This window comes from Ascaphus truei, unplaced genomic scaffold (genome assembly GCF_040206685.1).
Source record: "Ascaphus truei isolate aAscTru1 unplaced genomic scaffold, aAscTru1.hap1 HAP1_SCAFFOLD_905, whole genome shotgun sequence".
In the NCBI taxonomy this organism is placed as follows: domain Eukaryota; kingdom Metazoa; phylum Chordata; class Amphibia; order Anura; family Ascaphidae; genus Ascaphus; species Ascaphus truei.
The window spans coordinates 31977-54196 of record NW_027457244.1 but is presented as its reverse complement, the minus strand read 5'-3'; the positions used below and the strand labels follow the sequence as shown (position 1 = coordinate 54196).

The following is a 22220-nucleotide window of genomic DNA, read 5'->3' as shown; positions in this document are numbered from 1 at the left end:
ATTGAATTCCCCCAACAATGACTATGTGTTACCAATATATCCCTCTCAGTCCCACTGCAGCATATACTGTACCAGTGTGAAAGTAGGAAGGTACACAGTACCGGTAAAACAATACGTGCCGGTACTATGCACCATATGAATTATAAGGGGATGTAAATCTCCCAGTCTCTCTCCATATCCGCAACAGAGCGGGCTCCGGTCAGTGGCATGGATGCCCATATATGGGTATGCTCATATTTGGGCATCCCATGTCACTGACCGGAGCCGGCTCTGAGTATAGGGATATATGCGGAGACGCAGAGGTGCAAGGAAATGGGAGGAGGCACGGTGAGAAACAGGGAGAGACCACAGGAAGATAGAGGGCAACAACTTCCACAAGGTACTTGTATGGGTATAATTGTTTGTATTTTGTGCAGAGGGGGTAATTTCAGATAAAATACAATTCTCCACCCTCTACGAAACAATTCCACTTTGTTCAGTAAGCCAGAAAGTCTTGGTCCCATGTGGACTGAATTTAATGCAAATAAGGTCCTTAATACACAAGTAAAGAATAAAGTTACTTATTCTCTACTGTAAGAAGTGCCACATTGCCCACTATTTGGGTCCTGTGCCCAGATTGTGACCATGCATGGCAGAGGTGAGATTCCCCCAACTCCAATTTGCTACACTCTCCAAGAGAGATAATTGTGATCAGAGGTGGAACTAGGGGAGGGTGTGAGCAGGGTCACTGCCCAGGGAGTAACCTGACTGGGGGCACGGAAATCTCATTTAGTGCATATGTTGCGGCACTGCATTGATTGACCGGTCAATCTGCACTGCTGCCTGTCACAGTGACATCCTGATCGGGCACTGTGATCAGCTATAGCACTGACCCAGGTGAGATAGTTCAGCACTTTACAAGGAGGGAACAGATGTTGTGGGTGACAGATGCTGGAGGTAGGCCAAGACTGTTGGCCAGAGTAACGTGGAGACTTACTGCACTCTGCATGCCCATCCTCTCCCTGACATCAGGGGAAGGAAGTGGCCCTGGGGTGTGTGTAGGTATGCCAGATGTCAGTGTATGCATAAGTAAGTATGCCTGTGTAGTGGGAGGTGTAGGGGCGTTAAGCTGGAGGACTTAAAACAGGCACAAAAGCACATAGATACCTCTGATTATACCGCACCAAATGCTGATAATATCATGCTGTAGCTGCACTTTACAGAAGATGATGCAGATGTCATCATTGGTTGGTGGGTTCATTAAATCAATCCATCATATCATAACCACACTGTGCATATGATGTACTGAATCAGTAACACCAGGAAGACATCTCCATGTTAGGAGTAGAGTTGAAGTTAACAGAATATGTCCAGCACTGTGGTGTGTAGCCCATAAATAATAATTGTGCACATTACCAGAACAACATACTGTCAACTGCAAGATCATTTTGCTGCTTGTAGCGTATGCTCATCCTGTACAGTGTTGTAGTAGATCCGTCTCTTCAGTGTTCACTGCAACAAAAGTAAGACATTGCATTAATATTACAGACGTTTGGGGGCTGAAATCTCACTTCGCTGCGGACAATTTCCCTTTGCATAAGATTCTTGTGATTATGTCAATGATGATCAATAACTGCATCATAACACAGCCGCTCTATACAGAAGATGTACTTGCTCTCATTGGTCATGGAGGTAATACGTCACACAATGTACAGATATAGCAAGGATTATTTCTCCCACTTGTGCATTATGGCATTATGATGGGAAATGTTGTCAGATTCTGCATTATCAGCATCACTGAATCTTTTGGAAATTAAGTGATATTCTATGTTTTAATGCAATATTATGGGTGATCAGCCGGTAAAATAATAATAGCTTGCTGTATCTGTAGCCATGCTCTACCCATGATGTGCTGAACCAATGACTGCAGAGAGATTCAGAGTGCTAAACATGACTGGAACGCATCTCTGAATAATGGGCAGCAAAGCAGTGCAGAATAGGAGGTGAAAGTATTTAAAATGGAAGATCCTTAGCAGCTGTGTGGAGAGTAGACAGTACAGACTGACCAAGTAAATGGTAAAAGGAGTAACTTCAACATTACTTGGCTTTGTTCTCCACATTGAAGCTTTCCTCCTCTTTAAATCACTAATACTGATGCCATGTGTAACCTGTACTGAGAGTTATATAATCTACTGGCCTAGATGAAACCATATGATGCAAACAGGATCCATCCCACTCCAGATTCATAGAATTGAACCACCTCAACCTTTCATAACAATCACATAGAACTGCAGCTGTGCGCTACTGCACATGTTCTTGTTATGAATGGTAGTAGATGTGGTCCTTGGGTCTTTACTTCATACTGTAGCCACCCTCTACTCATGATGTATTGAATCAACGAAAACTTGCATGGTTCAGATCACAGGAAGGGGTAGAGTAGAGATGAAAATATTCAATGTGAAACCCGTAGCAGCCGGATTGTGTGGAGTCAATAAAACGACAAATACTAAATGGTAAATGAGAAATATACACATTGCTTATCTGTCTCGGTGTAGTAATTTTCCTTCTCTTCAACTGTCCTTCAAATTTTCTCTTTTGCAAGAAAAGGAACACATGGCTTCAATATTCACTTCTGTTCTGCAGTCATCCCTCCTGAAATAAAAGTTAAGCATTGCATTGTTATTATGATAATACATACAATAAACCTTGCTCGAAACCATTTGATGCAAAGCAAATCCACCTCCCACCCACAGCGGTGCTCCTTCTAGAGCATGCATGTCAAACTCCAGTCCTCGAGGGTCCCAAACAGGCCAGGTTTTCAGTAGGGATATCCTGAAAACCTGGCCTGTTTGCTGCCCTCGAGGACTGGAGTTTGACATCCTTGTTCTTGAGCTTCTACCACGCAAGTCATCCATGTGAGTGACACTGTACTGCAGTCCTGGTCTGCACACAATCTACTGAATCAATGACATCACACTGTAAAGGCAATCTACAAGATGTATTAGTTGTCCACACTTCCGAAATGTTACTTTTATGTCCAAATCACTTATTCCCATGACCTGATATTTGTATTTGTTATTTATAGGATTGTCACAAAGAGTTGATGAGGTCACCAAATGATAGTATGTAGAGAGAAAGAGAGATCTCAGAACAGAGCCCTGATGTATACCCACAGACAGATCAATAGAAGACGAAGACATGTTAGCAACAGAGATGGAGAATGTGTGACAGGAAAGTTATGATGAAAACCAGGATAGAACTGTGTTACGGATACCAAGAGAGAGTTTAGAATATGAAGGAGGAGAGTGATTGAGAGCATCAAACGCAGCAGATAGATCAAGTAGGATTAGTAGGGAAAAGTGACCTTGGGAATTTGCTTTAAGCACAGTCTGTAGAACGAGCTGTACGAAAGGCAGGTTGTAAAGGATCCAGGAGGGAATGTGATTTAAGAATGTTGACATTCTAGCAATTAGGAGACAAACAGCAGGAGGGATACAGGGCGGTAGTTAGTAAGGCACATAGGGTGTAGGTTGTTTCTGAGAAAAGGGTGACCACTACAGGCTTAAAGTAAGAGGGTAAAGAGCCAGAGAATAGGGAGGAATTGAAGATGTGGGTGAGAGTGGGGACTAAGAGATGCAGTAAGGTGTGAGGGGATACGATCTAGAGGGCATGTGGTAGAGGGAGAAGCTTCCAGCTCTGTAAGAGAAGAAAAGGAGTCAAATGCAGAAGGAGAATTAGGTAGAAGGAGAGAAGGGGGAAGGGACAGAAGGAATCTCCTTGTGGGTGGCATCCACCTTGCCTCTGAAGTAGTCAAATGCTTGAGGAGAAGTGAAGGAAGGATGGCAAGTGTGAGGAGAAGGTTAGTGGAGGGAGTCAAATACAGGGAAAAAAAGACAGCGTAAATTAAATTTGAGTGTTGATGAATGTGAAAAAAAAAGTAGTGTGGTTTGGCCCCAGAGAGCAGCTTTATACAGGACTGGAGACATTTTTACTGTAGAAAAATCAAATATCAATTGTGTGATTTCCTTCATAGGCATTAAGAACAGCGAGTGGAAGTGTGATGAACATGTTTGGGAATTTAGCCAAGGGTGTGGGCTAGAGGGACAAGTGTGTCAGAGCCTAGAGGGGGCATATAGATAGGAGGATAGCATTGTAAGAGTTAATAAGATTGTTAGTTTAAGCGGAAAGAGAGAGAGAGGTTAGAGTAGATGTCAGAGGAGAGTTTAATTAAGCAGAGGAAAATCAGTGGGACAGGTAAGATGGGGTGAGGGGAATGACTGATTGTGAATGATGAGAGCAGAAGAGGTCATGTACAACTAGAGCCTTGTTAGTCAGAGAACGGGCATTCCAGATGGCATAGGAGAAGGGAAGAGAAAAGTAAGGAAAGGAATGTGGATTACATTAGATAGGTTAACACTCTTAGCAGGGAGGCAGAGGCAGGGAGGCCCGATGTGTATATGAGCAGGTTCAAGATTATAAGAGATATCCCACACATCAGCAAACATAGAAGGAGACACAGAGATAGGTGTAGAGAGAGACAGAGATAGCTCTATGTAGAGAGAGAGGGACGTAGAGAGAATGAGACAGATAGGCGCAGAGAGAGGGGGCGCAGAGAGAGGAGGCGCCAAAAGAGGGGGCGCAGAGAGAGGGGGCACAGAGAATAGGATATTAAAGAGTGCTTTTCATTGAGCAGTGCAGAAATAGCTGCAATAGAGGTCTGTACAAATGGTGCAGTGTGTAGACACATGCAAAGGTAGGGGAAGGAAAGAGGAGAACATGTGGATAAAAGCAGGAGTGTGGAAGTTAGAGAAATTAGAAAAGTTTAACAGAGGAGTGAGGAAACAGCAAGCAGAAAGAACAAGAGAGAGGTTACATTGGGATGACGTTCTGTGGTAAAGAGAAAATGCTAGGAGAGAGCTTTCAAATATTAGAGGACATGAATTGAGGGAGCAAATGTATAAATCAAAACCTGAGGGGGAGGTATAGCACGAAAGCTTGCACAGCAGATTATAGTCTTAATGTTGCGTGTACCTGTCAGGGTATTCAAGAAGTTAAATTCTCACAAGTGCAGAGTTCATGATGAAATGCTGAATCTAGTCCCCCTCCAATTTAATTTTAATATAACTTTTCCATTCTTCATTACTGCAAAAAGCAAACAAAACAAAACCACATTGCATTACTATTTTCAAAATGGATTGAATGGCATATTCAACAGTGACTGTGTGATGCCAATATTCCCCACTCACTCGTAGTGAAGCACATATTGTACTAGTGTTGAAAGTAGGCCGGTAGAGTCAGGTACGCAGTACTGATAAAACAATAAGTGCCCGTCGTAAGTACCAGCTCCGCAACAGTGCGGGCATCACATTAGTGACGTGGATGAACATATATGGATAAGCCCATATTAAGGCATCACGTGACCAGAGCCGTCACTGACTGGGTATACGTAAAGACGCAGGGAGATGCAAGGAAAGGGAGGGAGAGAGAGAGACAGGGAGAAGATGTGAAACGGAGGAAGTCACGGATGGAGGGAGTTCTTCCGAGCTTCTGCGGGCCTCTCTCTTTCACTGGTGCATGCCGGGAGCTGGTCCCAACATCCACAAAGTGTGTGTGTATTATTGGTTGTATTTTATGGGGGTAGGAGGGTAGTGTGTATATTGTGTGTGTGGGAGTATTATATTGTGTGTAGAGGTGCAGAGGAGAGTACTAGATTGTGTATCTTGTGTAAGGGTGTTGTGTATATTGTGTTTGGAGCTATAATATTATTGGGGAGATTAGTATTGAGGAGGTATTATAGTGTGTATTGTGGGGAGTATTAGTGTGTGTATTGTTTGTGGGTGACAGATGCTGGGGGTATGCAGCAATCCCTGCACTGAGGTCCGAGGCGGCTCTGCATCGCTCGCACACACTGTGGATGACCAAGCATGTGCCCATGATAATCATGGCCTTAGAGGGATGAGTGTGTCAGAGCCTAGAAGGGGCATATATATGATGGAGGAGGGAGGAGGAGGAGGGAGGAGGAGGAGATGATAGCATTGTAAAAGTTAACAAGATAGTTAGTTTAAGCAGAAAGTGAGGAGAGGTTAGAGATAAGGGTAGATGTCAGAGGAGAGAGTTCAATTAAGCTGAGTATCGAGTAGGACAGGGGTGAGGGGAATGAGAGGTTGTGGATGATGAGAGCAGAAGAGGTCATGTACAAATAGACCTTGTTAGTCAGAGAGCAGTCATTCCAGAGGGCACGTGAGAAGTGAAGAGTAAAGTGAGACATGGAATGTGGATTACATTAGATGGGTTAATACGCTTAGCAGGGAGGTGGAGAGAGAGAGGCAAGAGGCAGAGAGTGGTGCAGGGGTTGAGGAAGAGATGTTGCATGTACCTTATCAGAACATTAAAGAACATCAATTCACACTGGTGCAGAGTTGATGATGAATCCAGTTCACCTCCAATTCAATTTTAACAGAAATGTTTCATTCTTCATTACTGAAAAAAAAGAAAAGTAAAAAACATTTCATTACTATTTTCAAAATGGATTGAATTCCCCCAACAATGACTATGTGTTACCAATATATCCCTCTCAGTCCCACTGCAGCATATACTGTACCAGTGTGAAAGTAGGAAGGTACACAGTACCGGTAAAACAATACGTGCCGGTACTATGCACCATATGAATTATAAGGGGATGTAAATCTCCCAGTCTCTCTCCATATCCGCAACAGAGCGGGCTCCGGTCAGTGGCATGGATGCCCATATATGGGTATGCTCATATTTGGGCATCCCATGTCACTGACCGGAGCCGGCTCTGAGTATAGGGATATATGCGGAGACGCAGAGGTGCAAGGAAATGGGAGGAGGCACGGTGAGAAACAGGGAGAGACCACAGGAAGATAGAGGGCAACAACTTCCACAAGGTACTTGTATGGGTATAATTGTTTGTATTTTGTGCAGAGGGGGTAATTTCAGATAAAATACAATTCTCCACCCTCTACGAAACAATTCCACTTTGTTCAGTAAGCCAGAAAGTCTTGGTCCCATGTGGACTGAATTTAATGCAAATAAGGTCCTTAATACACAAGTAAAGAATAAAGTTACTTATTCTCTACTGTAAGAAGTGCCACATTGCCCACTATTTGGGTCCTGTGCCCAGATTGTGACCATGCATGGCAGAGGTGCGATTCCCCCAACTCCAATTTGCTACACTCTCCAAGAGAGATAATTGTGATCAGAGGTGGAACTAGGGGAGGGTGTGAGCAGGGTCACTGCCCAGGGAGTAACCTGACTGGGGGCACGGAAATCTCATTTAGTGCATATGTTGCGGCACTGCATTGATTGACCGGTCAATCTGCACTGCTGCCTGTCACAGTGACATCCTGATCGGGCACTGTGATCAGCTATAGCACTGACCCAGGTGAGATAGTTCAGCACTTTACAAGGAGGGAACAGATGTTGTGGGTGACAGATGCTGGAGGTAGGCCAAGACTGTTGGCCAGAGTAACGTGGAGACTTACTGCACTCTGCATGCCCATCCTCTCCCTGACATCAGGGGAAGGAAGTGGCCCTGGGGTGTGTGTAGGTATGCCAGATGTCAGTGTATGCATAAGTAAGTATGCCTGTGTAGTGGGAGGTGTAGGGGCGTTAAGCTGGAGGACTTAAAACAGGCACAAAAGCACATAGATACCTCTGATTATACCGCACCAAATGCTGATAATATCATGCTGTAGCTGCACTTTACAGAAGATGATGCAGATGTCATCATTGGTTGGTGGGTTCATTAAATCAATCCATCATATCATAACCACACTGTGCATATGATGTACTGAATCAGTAACACCAGGAAGACATCTCCATGTTAGGAGTAGAGTTGAAGTTAACAGAATATGTCCAGCACTGTGGTGTGTAGCCCATAAATAATAATTGTGCACATTACCAGAACAACATACTGTCAACTGCAAGATCATTTTGCTGCTTGTAGCGTATGCTCATTCTGTACAGTGTTGTAGTAGATCCGTCTCTTCAGTGTTCACTGCAACAAAAGTAAGACATTGCATTAATATTACAGACGTTTGGGGGCTGAAATCTCACTTCGCTGCGGACAATTTCCCTTTGCATAAGATTCTTGTGATTATGTCAATGATGATCAATAACTGCATCATAACACAGCCGCTCTATACAGAAGATGTACTTGCTCTCATTGGTCATTGAGGTAATACGTCACACAATGTACAGATATAGCAAGGATTATTTCTCCCACTTGTGCATTATGGCATTATGATGGGAAATGTTGTGAGATTCTGCATTATCAGCATCACTGAATCTTTTGGAAATTAAGTGATATTCTATGTTTTAATGCAATATTATGGGTGACCAGCCGGTAAAATAATAATAGCTTGCTGTATCTGTAGCCATGCTCTACCCATGATGTGCTGAACCAATGACGGCAGAGAGATTCAGAGTGGTAAACATGACTGGAACGCATCTCTGAATAATGGGCAGCAAAGCAGTGCAGAATAGGAGGTGAAAGTATTTAAAATGGAAGATCCTTAGCAGCTGTGTGGAGAGTAGACAGTACAGACTGACCAAGTAAATGGTAAAAGGAGTAACTTCAACATTACTTGGCTTTGTTCTCCACATTGAAGCTTTCCTCCTCTTTAAATCACTAATACTGATGCCATGTGTAACCTGTACTGAGAGTTATATAATCTACTGGCCTAGATGAAACCATATGATGCAAACAGGATCCATCCCACTCCAGATTCATAGAATTGAACCACCTCAACCTTTCATAACAATCACATAGAACTGCAGCTGTGCGCTACTGCACATGTTCTTGTTATGAATGGTAGTAGATGTGGTCCTTGGGTCTTTACTTCATACTGTAGCCACCCTCTACTCATGATGTATTGAATCAACGAAAACTTGCATGGTTCAGATCACAGGAAGGGGTAGAGTAGAGATGAAAATATTCAATGTGAAACCCGTAGCAGCCGGATTGTGTGGAGTCAATAAAACGACAAATACTAAATGGTAAATGAGAAATATACACATTGCTTATCTGTCTCTGTGTAGTAATTTTCCTTCTCTTCAACTGTCCTTCAAATTTTCTCTTTTGCAAGAAAAGGAACACATGGCTTCAATATTCACTTCTGTTCTGCAGTCATCCCTCCTGAAATAAAAGTTAAGCATTGCATTGTTATTATGATAATACATACAATAAACCTTGCTCCAAACCATTTGATGCAAAGCAAATCCACCTCCCACCCACAGCTGTGCTCCTTCTAGAGCATGCATGTCAAACTCCAGTCCTCGAGGGTCCCAAACAGGCCAGGTTTTCAGTAGGGATATCCTGAAAACCTGGCCTGTTTGCTGCCCTCGAGGACTGGAGTTTGACATCCTTGTTCTTGAGCTTCTACCACGCAAGTCATCCATGTGAGTGACACTGTACTGCAGTCCTGGTCTGCACACAATCTACTGAATCAATGACATCACACTGTAAAGGCAATCTACAAGATGTATTAGTTGTCCACACTTCCGAAATGTTACTTTTATGTCCAAATCACTTATTCCCATGACCTGATATTTGTATTTGTTATTTATAGGATTGTCACAAAGAGTTGATGAGGTCACCAAATGATAGTATGTACAGAGAAAGAGAGATCTCAGAACAGAGCCCTGATGTATACCCACAGACAGATCAATAGAAGACGAAGACATGTTAGCAACAGAGATGGAGAATGTGTGACAGGAATGTTATGATGAAAACCAGGATAGAACTGTGTTACGGATACCAAGAGAGAGTTTAGAATATGAAGGAGGAGAGTGATTGAGAGCATCAAACGCAGCAGATAGATCAAGTAGGATTAGTAGGGAAAAGTGACCTTGGGAATTTGCTTTAAGCACAGTCTGTAGAACGAGCTGTACGAAAGGCAGGTTGTAAAGGATCCAGGAGGGCATGTGATTTAAGAATGTTGACATTCTAGCAATTAGGAGACAAACAGCAGGAGGGATATAGGGCGGTAGTTAGTAAGGCACATAGGGTGTAGGTTGTTTCTGAGAAAAGGGTGACCACTACAGGCTTAAAGTAAGAGGGTAAAGAGCCAGAGAATAGGGAGGACTTGAAGATGTGGGTGAGAGTGGGGACTAAGAGATGCAGTAAGGTGTGAGGGGATACGATCTAGAGGGCATGTGGTAGAGGGAGAAGAGAAGATGATTAGCTTCCAGCTCTGTAAGAGAAGAAAAGGAGTCAAATGCAGAAGGAGAATTAGGTAGAAGGAGAGAAGGGGGAAGGGACAGAAGGAATCTCCTTGTGGGTGGCATCCACCTTGCCTCTGAAGTAGTCAAATGCTTGAGGAGAAGTGAAGGAAGGATGGCAAGTGTGAGAAGAAGGTTAGTGGAGGGAGTCAAATACAGGGGAAAAAAGACAGCGTAAATTAAATTTGTGTGTTGATGAATGTGGAAAAAAAAGTAGTGTGGTTTGGCCCAAGAGAGCAGCTTTATACAGGACTGGAGACATTTTTACTGTAGAAAAATCAAACATCAAGTGTGAGATTTCCTTCATAGGCATTAAGAACAGCGAGTGGAAGTGTGATGAACATGTTTGGGAATTTAGCCAAGGGTGTGGGTTAGAGGGACGAGTGTGTCACAGCTTGAAGGGGCATATAGAGGATAGCATTGTAAGAGTTAATAAGATTGTCAGTTTAAGCAGAAAGAGAGAGAGAGAGAGAGCAGAGAGGTTAGAGTAGATGTCAGAGGAGAGTTTAATTAAGCAGAGGAAAATCAGTGGGACAGGTAAGATGGGGTGAGGGGAATGACTGATTGTGAATGATGAGAGCAGAAGAGGTCATGTACAACTAGAGCCTTGTTAGTCAGAGAACGGACATTCCAGAGGGCATAGGAGAAGGGAAGAGAAAAGTAAGGAAAGGAATGTGGATTACATTAGATAGGTTAACACTCTTAGCAGGGAGGCAGAGGCAGAGAGACCCGATGTGTATATGAGCAGGTTCAAGATTATAAGAGATATCCCACACATCAGCAAACATAGAAGGAGACACAGAGATAGGTGTAGAGAGAGCCAGAGATAGCTCTATGTAGAGAGAGAGGGACGTAGAGAGAATGAGACAGATAGGCGCAGAGAGAGGGGGCGCAGAGAGAGGGGGCGCAGAAAGAGAGGGGGCGCAGAGAGAGAGGGGGCGCAGAGAGAGAGGGGGCGCAGAGAGAGAGGGGGCGCAGAGAGAGAGGGGGCGCAGAGAGAGAGGGGGCGCAGAGAGAGAGGGGGCGCAGAGAGAGAGGGGGCGCAGAGAGAGAGGGGGCGCAGAGAATAGGATGTACATGAGTGCTTTTCATTGAGCAGTGCAGAAATAGCTGCAATAGAGGTCTGTACAAATGGTGCAGTGTGTAGACACATGCAAAGGTAGGGGAAGGAAAGAGGAGAACATGTGGATAAAAGCAGGAGTGTGGAAGTTAGAGAAATTAGAAAAGTTTAACAGAGGAGTGAGGAAACAGCAAGCAGAAAGAACAAGAGAGAGGTTACATTGGGATGACGTTCTGTGGTAAAGAGAAAATGCTAGGAGAGAGCTTTCAAATATTAGAGGACATGAATTGAGGGAGCAAATGTATAAATCAAAACCTGAGGGGGAGGTATAGCACGAAAGCTTGCACAGCAGATTATAGTCTTAATGTTGCGTGTACCTGTCAGGGTATTCAAGAAGTTAAATTCTCACAAGTGCAGAGTTCATGATGAAATGCTGAATCTAGTTCTCCTCCAATTTAATTTTAATATAACTTTTCCATTCTTCATTACTGCAAAAAGCAAACAAAACAAAACCACATTGCATTACTATTTTCAAAATGGATTGAATGGCATATTCTACAGTGATTGTGTGATGCCAATATTCCCCACTCACTCGTAGTGAAGCACATATTGTACTAGTGTTGAAAGAAGGCCGGTAGAGTCAGGTATGCAGTACTGATAAAACAATAAGTGCCCGTCGTAAGTACCAGCTCCGCAACAGTGCGGGCATCACATTAGTGACGTGGATGAACATATATGGATAAGCCCATATTAAGGCATCACGTGACCAGAGCTGTCACTGACTGGGTATACGTAAAGACGCAGGGAGATGCAAGGAAAGGGAGGGAGAGAGACAGGGAGAAGATGTGAAACGGAGGAAGGCACGGATGGAGAGAGGGAGTTCTTCCGAGCTTCTGCGGGCCTCTCTCTTTCACTGGTGCATGCTGGGAGCTGGTCCCAACATCCACAAAGTATGTGTGTATTATTGGTTGTATGTTATGGGGGTAGGAGGGTAGTGTGTATATTGTGTGTGTGGGAGTATTATATTGTGTGTAGAGGTGCAGAGGAGAGTACTAGATTGTGTATCTTGTGTAAGGGTGTTGTGTATATTGTGTTTGGAGCTATAATATTATTGGGGAGATTAGTATTGAGGAGGTATTATAGTGTGTATTGTGGGGAGTATTAGTGTGTGTATTGTTTGTGGGTGACAGATGCTGGGGGTATACAGCAATCCCTGCACTGAGGTCCGAGGCGGCTCTGCATCGCTCGCACACACTGTGGACGACCAAGCATGTGCCCATGATAATCATGGCCTTAGAGGGATGAGTGTGTCAGAGCCTAGAAGGGGCATATATATGATGGAGGAGGGAGGAGATGATAGCATTGTAAAAGTTAACAAGATAGTTAGTTTAAGCAGAAAGTGAGGAGAGGTTAGAGATAAGGGTAGATGTCAGAGGAGAGAGTTCAATTAAGCTGAGGTATCGAGTAGGACAGGGGTGAGGGGAATGAGAGGTGGTGGATGATGAGAGCAGAAGAGGTCATGTACAAATAGACCTTGTTAGTCAGAGAGCAGACATTCCAGAGGGCACGTGAGAAGTGAAGAGTAAAGTGAGACATGGAATGTGGATTACATTAGATGGGTTAATACGCTTAGCAGGGAGGTGGAGAGAGAGAGGCAAGAGGCAGAGAGTGGTGCAGGGGTTGAGGAAGAGATGTTGCATGTACCTTATCAGAACATTAAAGAACATCAATTCACACTGGTGCAGAGTTGATGATGAATCCAGTTCACCTCCAATTCAATTTTAACAGAAATGTTTCATTCTTCATTACTGAAAAAAAAGAAAAGTAAAAAACATTGCATTACTATTTTCAAAATGGATTGAGTTCCCCCAACAATGACTATGTGTTACCAATATATCCCTCTCAGTCCCACTGCAGCATATACTGTACCAGTGTGAAAGTAGGAAGGTACACAGTACCGGTAAAACAATACGTGCCGGTACTATGCACCATATGAATTATAAGGGGATGTAAATCTCCCAGTCTCTCTCCATATCCGCAACAGAGCGGGCTCCGGTCAGTGGCATGGATGCCCATATATGGGTATGCTCATATTTGGGCATCCCATGTCACTGACCGGAGCCGGCTCTGAGTATAGGGATATATGCGGAGACGCAGAGGTGCAAGGAAATGGGAGGAGGCACGGTGAGAAACAGGGAGAGACCACAGGAAGATAGAGGGCAACAACTTCCACAAGGTACTTGTATGGGTATAATTGTTTGTATTTTGTGCAGAGGGGGTAATTTCAGATAAAATACAATTCTCCACCCTCTACGAAACAATTCCACTTTGTTCAGTAAGCCAGAAAGTCTTGGTCCCATGTGGACTGAATTTAATGCAAATAAGGTCCTTAATACACAAGTAAAGAATATAGTTACTTATTCTCTACTGTAAGAAGTGCCACATTGCCCACTATTTGGGTCCTGTGCCCAGATTGTGACCATGCATGGCAGAGGTGAGATTCCCCCAACTCCAATTTGCTACACTCTCCAAGAGAGATAATTGTGATCAGAGGTGGAACTAGGGGAGTGGGTGAGCAGGGTCGCTGCCCAGGGAGTTACCTGACTGGGGGCACGGAAATCTCATTTAGTGCATATGTTGCGGCACTGCATTGATTGACCGGTCAATCTGCACTGCTGCCTGTCACAGTGACATCATGATCGGGCACTGTGATCAGCTATAGCACTGACCCAGGTGAGATAGTTCAGCACTTTACAAGGAGGGAACAGATGTTGTGGGTGACAGATGCTGGGGGTAGGCCAAGACTGTTGGCCAGAGTAATGTGGAGACTTACTGCACTCTGCATGCCCATCCTCTCCCTGACATCAGGGGAAGGAAGTGGCCCTGGGGTGTGTGTAGGTATGCCAGATGACAGTGTATGCATAAGTAAGTATGCCTGTGGAGTGGGAGGTGTAGGGGCGTTAATCTGGAGGACTTAAACCAGGCACAAAAGCACATAGATACCTCTGATTATACCGCACCAAATGCTGATAATATCATGCTGTAGCTGCACTTTACAGAAGATGATGCAGATGTCATCAGTTGTTGGTGGGTTCATTAAATCAATCCATCATATCATAGCCACATTGTGCATATGATGTACTGAATCAGTAACACCAGGAAGACATCTCCATGTTAGGGGTAGAGTTGAAGTTAACAGAATATGTCCAGCACTGTGGTGTGTAGCCCATAAATAATAATTGTGCACATTACCAGAACAACATACTGTCAACTGCAAGATCATTTTGCTGCTTGTAGTGTATGCTCGTCCTGTGCAGTGTTGTAGTAGATCCATCTCTTCAGTGTTCACTGCAACAAAAGTAAGACATTGCATTAATATTACAGACGTTTGGGGGCTGAAATCTCACTTCGCTGCGGACAATTTCCCTTTGCATAAGATTCTTGTGATTATGTCAATGATGATCAATAACTACATCATAACACAGCCGCTCTATACAGAAGATGTACTTGCTATCAATGGTCATGGAGGTAATACGTCACACAATGTACAGATATAGCAAGGATTATTTCTCCCACTGGTGCATTATGGCATTATGATGGGAAATGTTGTGAGATTCTGCATTATCAGCATCACTGAATCTTTTGGAAATTAAGTGATATTCTATGTTTTAATGCAATATTATGGATGATCAGCCGGTAAAATAATAATAGCTTGCTGCATCTGTAGCCATGCTCTACCCATGATGTGCTGAACCAATGACTGCAGAGAGATTCAGAGTGCTAAACATGACTGGAACGCATCTCTGAATAATGGGCAGCAAAGCAGTGCAGAATAGGAGGTGAAAGTATTTAAAATGGAAGACCCTTAGCAGCTGTGTGGGGAGTAGACAGTACAGACTGACCAAGTAAATGGTAAAAGGAGTAACTTCAACATTACTTGGCTTTGTTCTCCACATTGAAGCTTTCCTCCTCTTTAAATCACTAATACTGATGCCATGTGTAACCTGTACTGAGAGTTATATAATCTACTGGCCTAGATGAAACCATATGATGCAAACAGGATCCATCCCACTCCAGATTCATAGAATTGAACCACCTCAACCTTTCATAACAATCACATAGAACTGCAGCTGTGCGCTACTGCACATGTTCTTGTTATGAATGGTAGTAGATGTGGTCCTTGGGTCTTTACTTCATACTGTAGCCACCCTCTACTCATGATGTATTGAATCAACGAAAACCTGCATGGTTCAGATCACAGGAAGGGGTAGAGTAGAGATGAAAATATTCAATGTGAAACCCGTAGCAGCCGGATTGTGTGGAGTCAATAAAACGACAAATACTAAATGGTAAATGAGAAATATACACATTGCTTATCTGTCTCTGTGTAGTAATTTTCCTTCTCTTCAACTGTCCTTCAAATTTTCTCTTTTGCAAGAAAAGGAACACATGGCTTCAATATTCACTTCTGTTCTGCAGTCATCCCTCCTGAAATAAAAGTTAAGCATTGCATTGTTATTATGATAATACATACAATAAACCTTGCTCGAAACCATTTGATGCAAAGCAAATCCACCTCCCACCCACAGCTGTGCTCCTTCTAGAGCATGCATGTCAAACTCCAGTCCTCGAGGTTCCCAAACAGGCCAGGTTTTCAGTAGGGATATCCTGAAAACCTGGCCTGTTTGCGGCCCTCGAGGACTGGAGTTTGACATCCTTGTTCTTGAGCTTCTACCACGCAAGTCATCCATGTGAGTGACACTGTACTGCAGTCCTGGTCTGCACACAATCTACTGAATCAATGACATCACACTGTAAAGGCAATCTACAAGATGTATTAGTTGTCCACACTTCCGAAATGTTACTTTTATGTCCAAATCACTTATTCCCATGACCTGATATTTGTATTTGTTATTTATAGGATTGTCACAAAGAGTTGATGAGGTCACCAAATGATAGTATGTAGAGAGAAAGAGAGATCTCAGAACAGAGCCCTGATGTATACCCACAGACAGATCAATAGAAGACGAAGACATGTTAGCAACAGAGATGGAGAATGTGTGACAGGAAAGTTATGATGAAAACCAGGATAGAACTGTGTTACGGATACCAAGAGAGAGTTTAGAATATGAAGGAGGAGAGTGATTGAGAGCATCAAACGCAGCAGATAGATCAAGTAGGATTAGTAGGGAAAAGTGACCTTGGGAATTTGCTTTAAGCACAGTCTGTAGAACGAGCTGTACGAAAGGCAGGTTGTAAAGGATCCAGGAGGGAATGTGATTTAAGAATGTTGACATTCTAGCAATTAGGAGACAAACAGCAGGAGGGATACAGGGCGGTAGTTAGTAAGGCACATAGGGTGTAGGTTGTTTCTGAGAAAAGGGTGACCACTACAGGCTTAAAGTAAGAGGGTAAAGAGCCAGAGAATAGGGAGGAATTGAAGATGTGGGTGAGAGTGGGGACTAAGAGATGCAGTAAGGTGTGAGGGGATACGATCTAGAGGGCATGTGGTAGAGGGAGAAGAGAAGATGATTTGCTTCCAGCTCTGTAAGAGAAGAAAAAGAGTCAAATGCAGAAGGAGAATTAGGTAGAAGGAGAGAAGGGGGAAGGGACAGAAGGAATCTCCTTGTGGGTGGCATCCACCTTGCCTCTGAAGTAGTCAAATGCTTGAGGAGAAGTGAAGGAAGGATGGCAAGTGTGAGGAGAAGGTTAGTGGAGGGAGTCAAATACAGGGAAAAAAAGACAGCGTAAATTAAATTTGAGTGTTGATGAATGTGAAAAAAAAGTAGTGTGGTTTGGCCCCAGAGAGCAGCTTTATACAGGACTGGAGACATTTTTACTGTAGAAAAATCAAATATCAATTGTGTGATTTCCTTCATAGGCATTAAGAACAGCGAGTGGAAGTGTGATGAACATGTTTGGGAATTTAGCCAAGGGTGTGGGCTAGAGGGACAAGTGTGTCAGAGCCTAGAGGGGGCATATAGATAGGAGGATAGCATTGTAAGAGTTAATAAGATTGTTAGTTTAAGCGGAAAGAGAGAGAGAGCAGAGAGGTTAGAGTAGATGTCAGAGGAGAGTTTAATTAAGCAGAGGCAAATCAGTGGGACAGGTAAGATGGGGTGAGGGGAATGACTGATTGTGAATGATGAGAGCAGAAGAGGTCATGTACAACTAGAGCCTTGTTAGTCAGAGAACGGACATTCCAGATGGCATAGGAGAAGGGAAGAGAAAAGTAAGGAAAGGAATGTGGATTACATTAGATAGGTTAACACTCTTAGCAGGGAGGCAGAGGCAGGGAGGCCCGATGTGTATATGAGCAGGTTCAAGATTATAAGAGATATCCCACACATCAGCAAACATAGAAGGAGACACAGAGATAGGTGTAGAGAGAGACAGAGATAGCTCTATGTAGAGAGAGAGGGACGTAGAGAGAATGAGACAGATAGGCGCAGAGAGAGGGGGCGCAGAGAGAGGAGGCGCCAAAAGAGGGGGCGCAGAGAGAGGGGGCACAGAGAATAGGATATTAAAGAGTGCTTTTCATTGAGCAGTGCAGAAATAGCTGCAATAGAGGTCTGTACAAATGGTGCAGTGTGTAGACACATGCAAAGGTAGGGGAAGGAAAGAGGAGAACATGTGGATAAAAGCAGGAGTGTGGAAGTTAGAGAAATTAGAAAAGTTTAACAGAGGAGTGAGGAAACAGCCAGCAGAAAGAACAAGAGAGAGGTTACATTGGGATGACGTTCTGTGGTAAAGAGAAAATGCTAGGAGAGAGCTTTCAAATATTAGAGGACATGAATTGAGGGAGCAAATGTATAAATCAAAACCTGAGGGGGAGGTATAGCACGAAAGCTTGCACAGCAGATTATAGTCTTAATGTTGCGTGTACCTGTCAGGGTATTCAAGAAGTTAAATTCTCACAAGTGCAGAGTTCATGATGAAATGCTGAATCTAGTCCCCCTCCAATTTAATTTTAATATAACTTTTCCATTCTTCATTACTGCAAAAAGCAAACAAAACAAAACCACATTGCATTACTATTTTCAAAATGGATTGAATGGCATATTCAACAGTGACTGTGTGATGCCAATATTCCCCACTCACTCGTAGTGAAGCACATATTGTACTAGTGTTGAAAGTAGGCCGGTAGAGTCAGGTACGCAGTACTGATAAAACAATAAGTGCCCGTCGTAAGTACCAGCTCCGCAACAGTGCGGGCATCACATTAGTGACGTGGATGAACATATATGGATAAGCCCATATTAAGGCATCACGTGACCAGAGCCGTCACTGACTGGGTATACGTAAAGACGCAGGGAGATGCAAGGAAAGGGAGGGAGAGAGACAGGGAGAAGATGTGAAACGGAGGAAGGCACGGATGGAGGGAGTTCTTCCGAGCTTCTGCGGGCCTCTCTCTTTCACTGGTGCATGCCGGGAGCTGGTCCCAACATCCACAAAGTGTGTGTGTATTATTGGTTGTATTTTATGGGGGTAGGAGGGTAGTGTGTATATTGTGTGTGTGGGAGTATTATATTGTGTGTAGAGGTGCAGAGGAGAGTACTAGATTGTGTATCTTGTGTAAGGGTGTTGTGTATATTGTGTTTGGAGCTATAATATTATTGGGGAGATTAGTATTGAGGAGGTATTATAGTGTGTATTGTGGGGAGTATTAGTGTGTGTATTGTTTGTGGGTGACAGATGCTGGGGGTATGCAGCAATCCCTGCACTGAGGTCCGAGGCGGCTCTGCATCGCTCGCACGCACTGTGGATGACCAAGCATGTGCCCATGATAATCATGGCCTTACAGGGATGAGTGTGTCAGAGCCTAGAAGGGGCATATATATGATGGAGGAGGGAGGAGGAGGAGGGAGGAGGAGGAGATGATAGCATTGTAAAAGTTAACAAGATAGTTAGTTTAAGCAGAAAGTGAGGAGAGGTTAGAGATAAGGGTAGATGTCAGAGGAGAGAGTTCAATTAAGCTGAGGTATCGAGTAGGACAGGGGTGAGGGGAATGAGAGGTGGTGGATGATGAGAGCAGAAGAGGTCATGTACAAATAGACCTTGTTAGTCAGAGAGCAGTCATTCCAGAGGGCACGTGAGAAGTGAAGAGTAAAGTGAGACATGGAATGTGGATTACATTAGATGGGTTAATACGCTTAGCAGGGAGGTGGAGAGAGAGAGGCAAGAGGCAGAGAGTGGTGCAGGGGTTGAGGAAGAGATGTTGCATGTACCTTATCAGAACATTAAAGAACATCAATTCACACTGGTGCAGAGTTGATGATGAATCCAGTTCACCTCCAATTCAATTTTAACAGAAATGTTTCATTCTTCATTACTGAAAAAAAAGAAAAGTAAAAAACATTTCATTACTATTTTCAAAATGGATTGAATTCCCCCAACAATGACTATGTGTTACCAATATATCCCTCTCAGTCCCACTGCAGCATATACTGTACCAGTGTGAAAGTAGGAAGGTACACAGTACCGGTAAAACAATACGTGCCGGTACTATGCACCATATGAATTATAAGGGGATGTAAATCTCCCAGTCTCTCTCCATATCCGCAACAGAGCGGGCTCCGGTCAGTGGCATGGATGCCCATATATGGGTATGCTCATATTTGGGCATCCCATGTCACTGACCGGAGCCGGCTCTGAGTATAGGGATATATGCGGAGACGCAGAGGTGCAAGGAAATGGGAGGAGGCACGGTGAGAAACAGGGAGAGACCACAGGAAGATAGAGGGCAACAACTTCCACAAGGTACTTGTATGGGTATAATTGTTTGTATTTTGTGCAGAGGGGGTAATTTCAGATAAAATACAATTCTCCACCCTCTACGAAACAATTCCACTTTGTTCAGTAAGCCAGAAAGTCTTGGTCCCATGTGGACTGAATTTAATGCAAATAAGGTCCTTAATACACAAGTAAAGAATAAAGTTACTTATTCTCTACTGTAAGAAGTGCCACATTGCCCACTATTTGGGTCCTGTGCCCAGATTGTGACCATGCATGGCAGAGGTGAGATTCCCCCAACTCCAATTTGCTACACTCTCCAAGAGAGATAATTGTGATCAGAGGTGGAACTAGGGGAGGGTGTGAGCAGGGTCACTGCCCAGGGAGTAACCTGACTGGGGGCACGGAAATCTCATTTAGTGCATATGTTGCGGCACTGCATTGATTGACCGGTCAATCTGCACTGCTGCCTGTCACAGTGACATCCTGATCGGGCACTGTGATCAGCTATAGCACTGACCCAGGTGAGATAGTTCAGCACTTTACAAGGAGGGAACAGATGTTGTGGGTGACAGATGCTGGAGGTAGGCCAAGACTGTTGGCCAGAGTAACGTGGAGACTTACTGCACTCTGCATGCCCATCCTCTCCCTGACATCAGGGGAAGGAAGTGGCCCTGGGGTGTGTGTAGGTATGCCAGATGTCAGTGTATGCATAAGTAAGTATGCCTGTGTAGTGGGAGGTGTAGGGGCGTTAAGCTGGAGGACTTAAAACAGGCACAAAAGCACATACATACCTCTGATTATACCGCACCAAATGCTGATAATATCATGCTGTAGCTGCACTTTACAGAAGATGATGCAGATGTCATCATTGGTTGGTGGGTTCATTAAATCAATCCATCATATCATAACCACACTGTGCATATGATGTACTGAATCAGTAACACCAGGAAGACATCTCCATGTTAGGAGTAGAGTTGAAGTTAACAGAATATGTCCAGCACTGTGGTGTGTAGCCCATAAATAATAATTGTGCACATTACCAGAACAACATACTGTCAACTGCAAGATCATTTTGCTGCTTGTAGCGTATGCTCATCCTGTACAGTGTTGTAGTAGATCCGTCTCTTCAGTGTTCACTGCAACAAAAGTAAGACATTGCATTAATATTACAGACGTTTGGGGGCTGAAATCTCACTTCGCTGCGGACAATTTCCCTTTGCATAAGATTCTTGTGATTATGTCAATGATGATCAATAACTGCATCATAACACAGCCGCTCTATACAGAAGATGTACTTGCTCTCATTGGTCATGGAGGTAATACGTCACACAATGTACAGATATAGCAAGGATTATTTCTCCCACTTGTGCATTATGGCATTATGATGGGAAATGTTGTCAGATTCTGCATTATCAGCATCACTGAATCTTTTGGAAATTAAGTGATATTCTATGTTTTAATGCAATATTATGGGTGATCAGCCGGTAAAATAATAATAGCTTGCTGTATCTGTAGCCATGCTCTACCCATGATGTGCTGAACCAATGACTGCAGAGAGATTCAGAGTGCTAAACATGACTGGAACGCATCTCTGAATAATGGGCAGCAAAGCAGTGCAGAATAGGAGGTGAAAGTATTTAAAATGGAAGATCCTTAGCAGCTGTGTGGAGAGTAGACAGTACAGACTGACCAAGTAAATGGTAAAAGGAGTAACTTCAACATTACTTGGCTTTGTTCTCCACATTGAAGCTTTCCTCCTCTTTAAATCACTAATACTGATGCCATGTGTAACCTGTACTGAGAGTTATATAATCTACTGGCCTAGATGAAACCATATGATGCAAACAGGATCCATCCCACTCCAGATTCATAGAATTGAACCACCTCAACCTTTCATAACAATCACATAGAACTGCAGCTGTGCGCAACTGCACATGTTCTTGTTATGAATGGTAGTAGATGTGGTCCTTGGGTCTTTACTTCATACTGTAGCCACCCTCTACTCATGATGTATTGAATCAACGAAAACTTGCATGGTTCAGATCACAGGAAGGGGTAGAGTAGAGATGAAAATATTCAATGTGAAACCCGTAGCAGCCGGATTGTGTGGAGTCAATAAAACGACAAATACTAAATGGTAAATGAGAAATATACACATTGCTTATCTGTCTCGGTGTAGTAATTTTCCTTCTCTTCAACT

General features: G+C 43.6%; 2 long non-coding RNA genes across 3 annotated transcripts; both read right to left on the bottom strand.

Annotated features, from left to right (window-relative positions):
• Nucleotides 1-1401: 1401 nt before the first annotated feature.
• Nucleotides 1402-13094, bottom strand: LOC142486493 (uncharacterized). Of its 2 annotated transcripts, none has more exons than XR_012798988.1 (4): nt 12989-13094; nt 11662-11772; nt 9020-9139; nt 1402-1491 (listed from the first exon to the last, which is right to left on the bottom strand). It is a non-coding gene; the product is annotated as an uncharacterized LOC142486493 (long non-coding RNA). The 2 variants fall into 2 exon arrangements; XR_012798989.1 differs by lacking the exon at nt 1402-1491 and adding an exon at nt 7940-7999 and having other exon boundaries at nt 9018-9139.
• A 5087-nt stretch (nt 13095-18181) lies between these two features.
• On the bottom strand, nt 18182-21984 carry LOC142486496 (uncharacterized). Its single transcript, XR_012798992.1, has 3 exons — nt 21061-21984; nt 19513-19616; nt 18182-18281 (listed from the first exon to the last, which is right to left on the bottom strand). It is a non-coding gene; the product is annotated as an uncharacterized LOC142486496 (long non-coding RNA).
• Nucleotides 21985-22220: the final 236 nt, after the last annotated feature.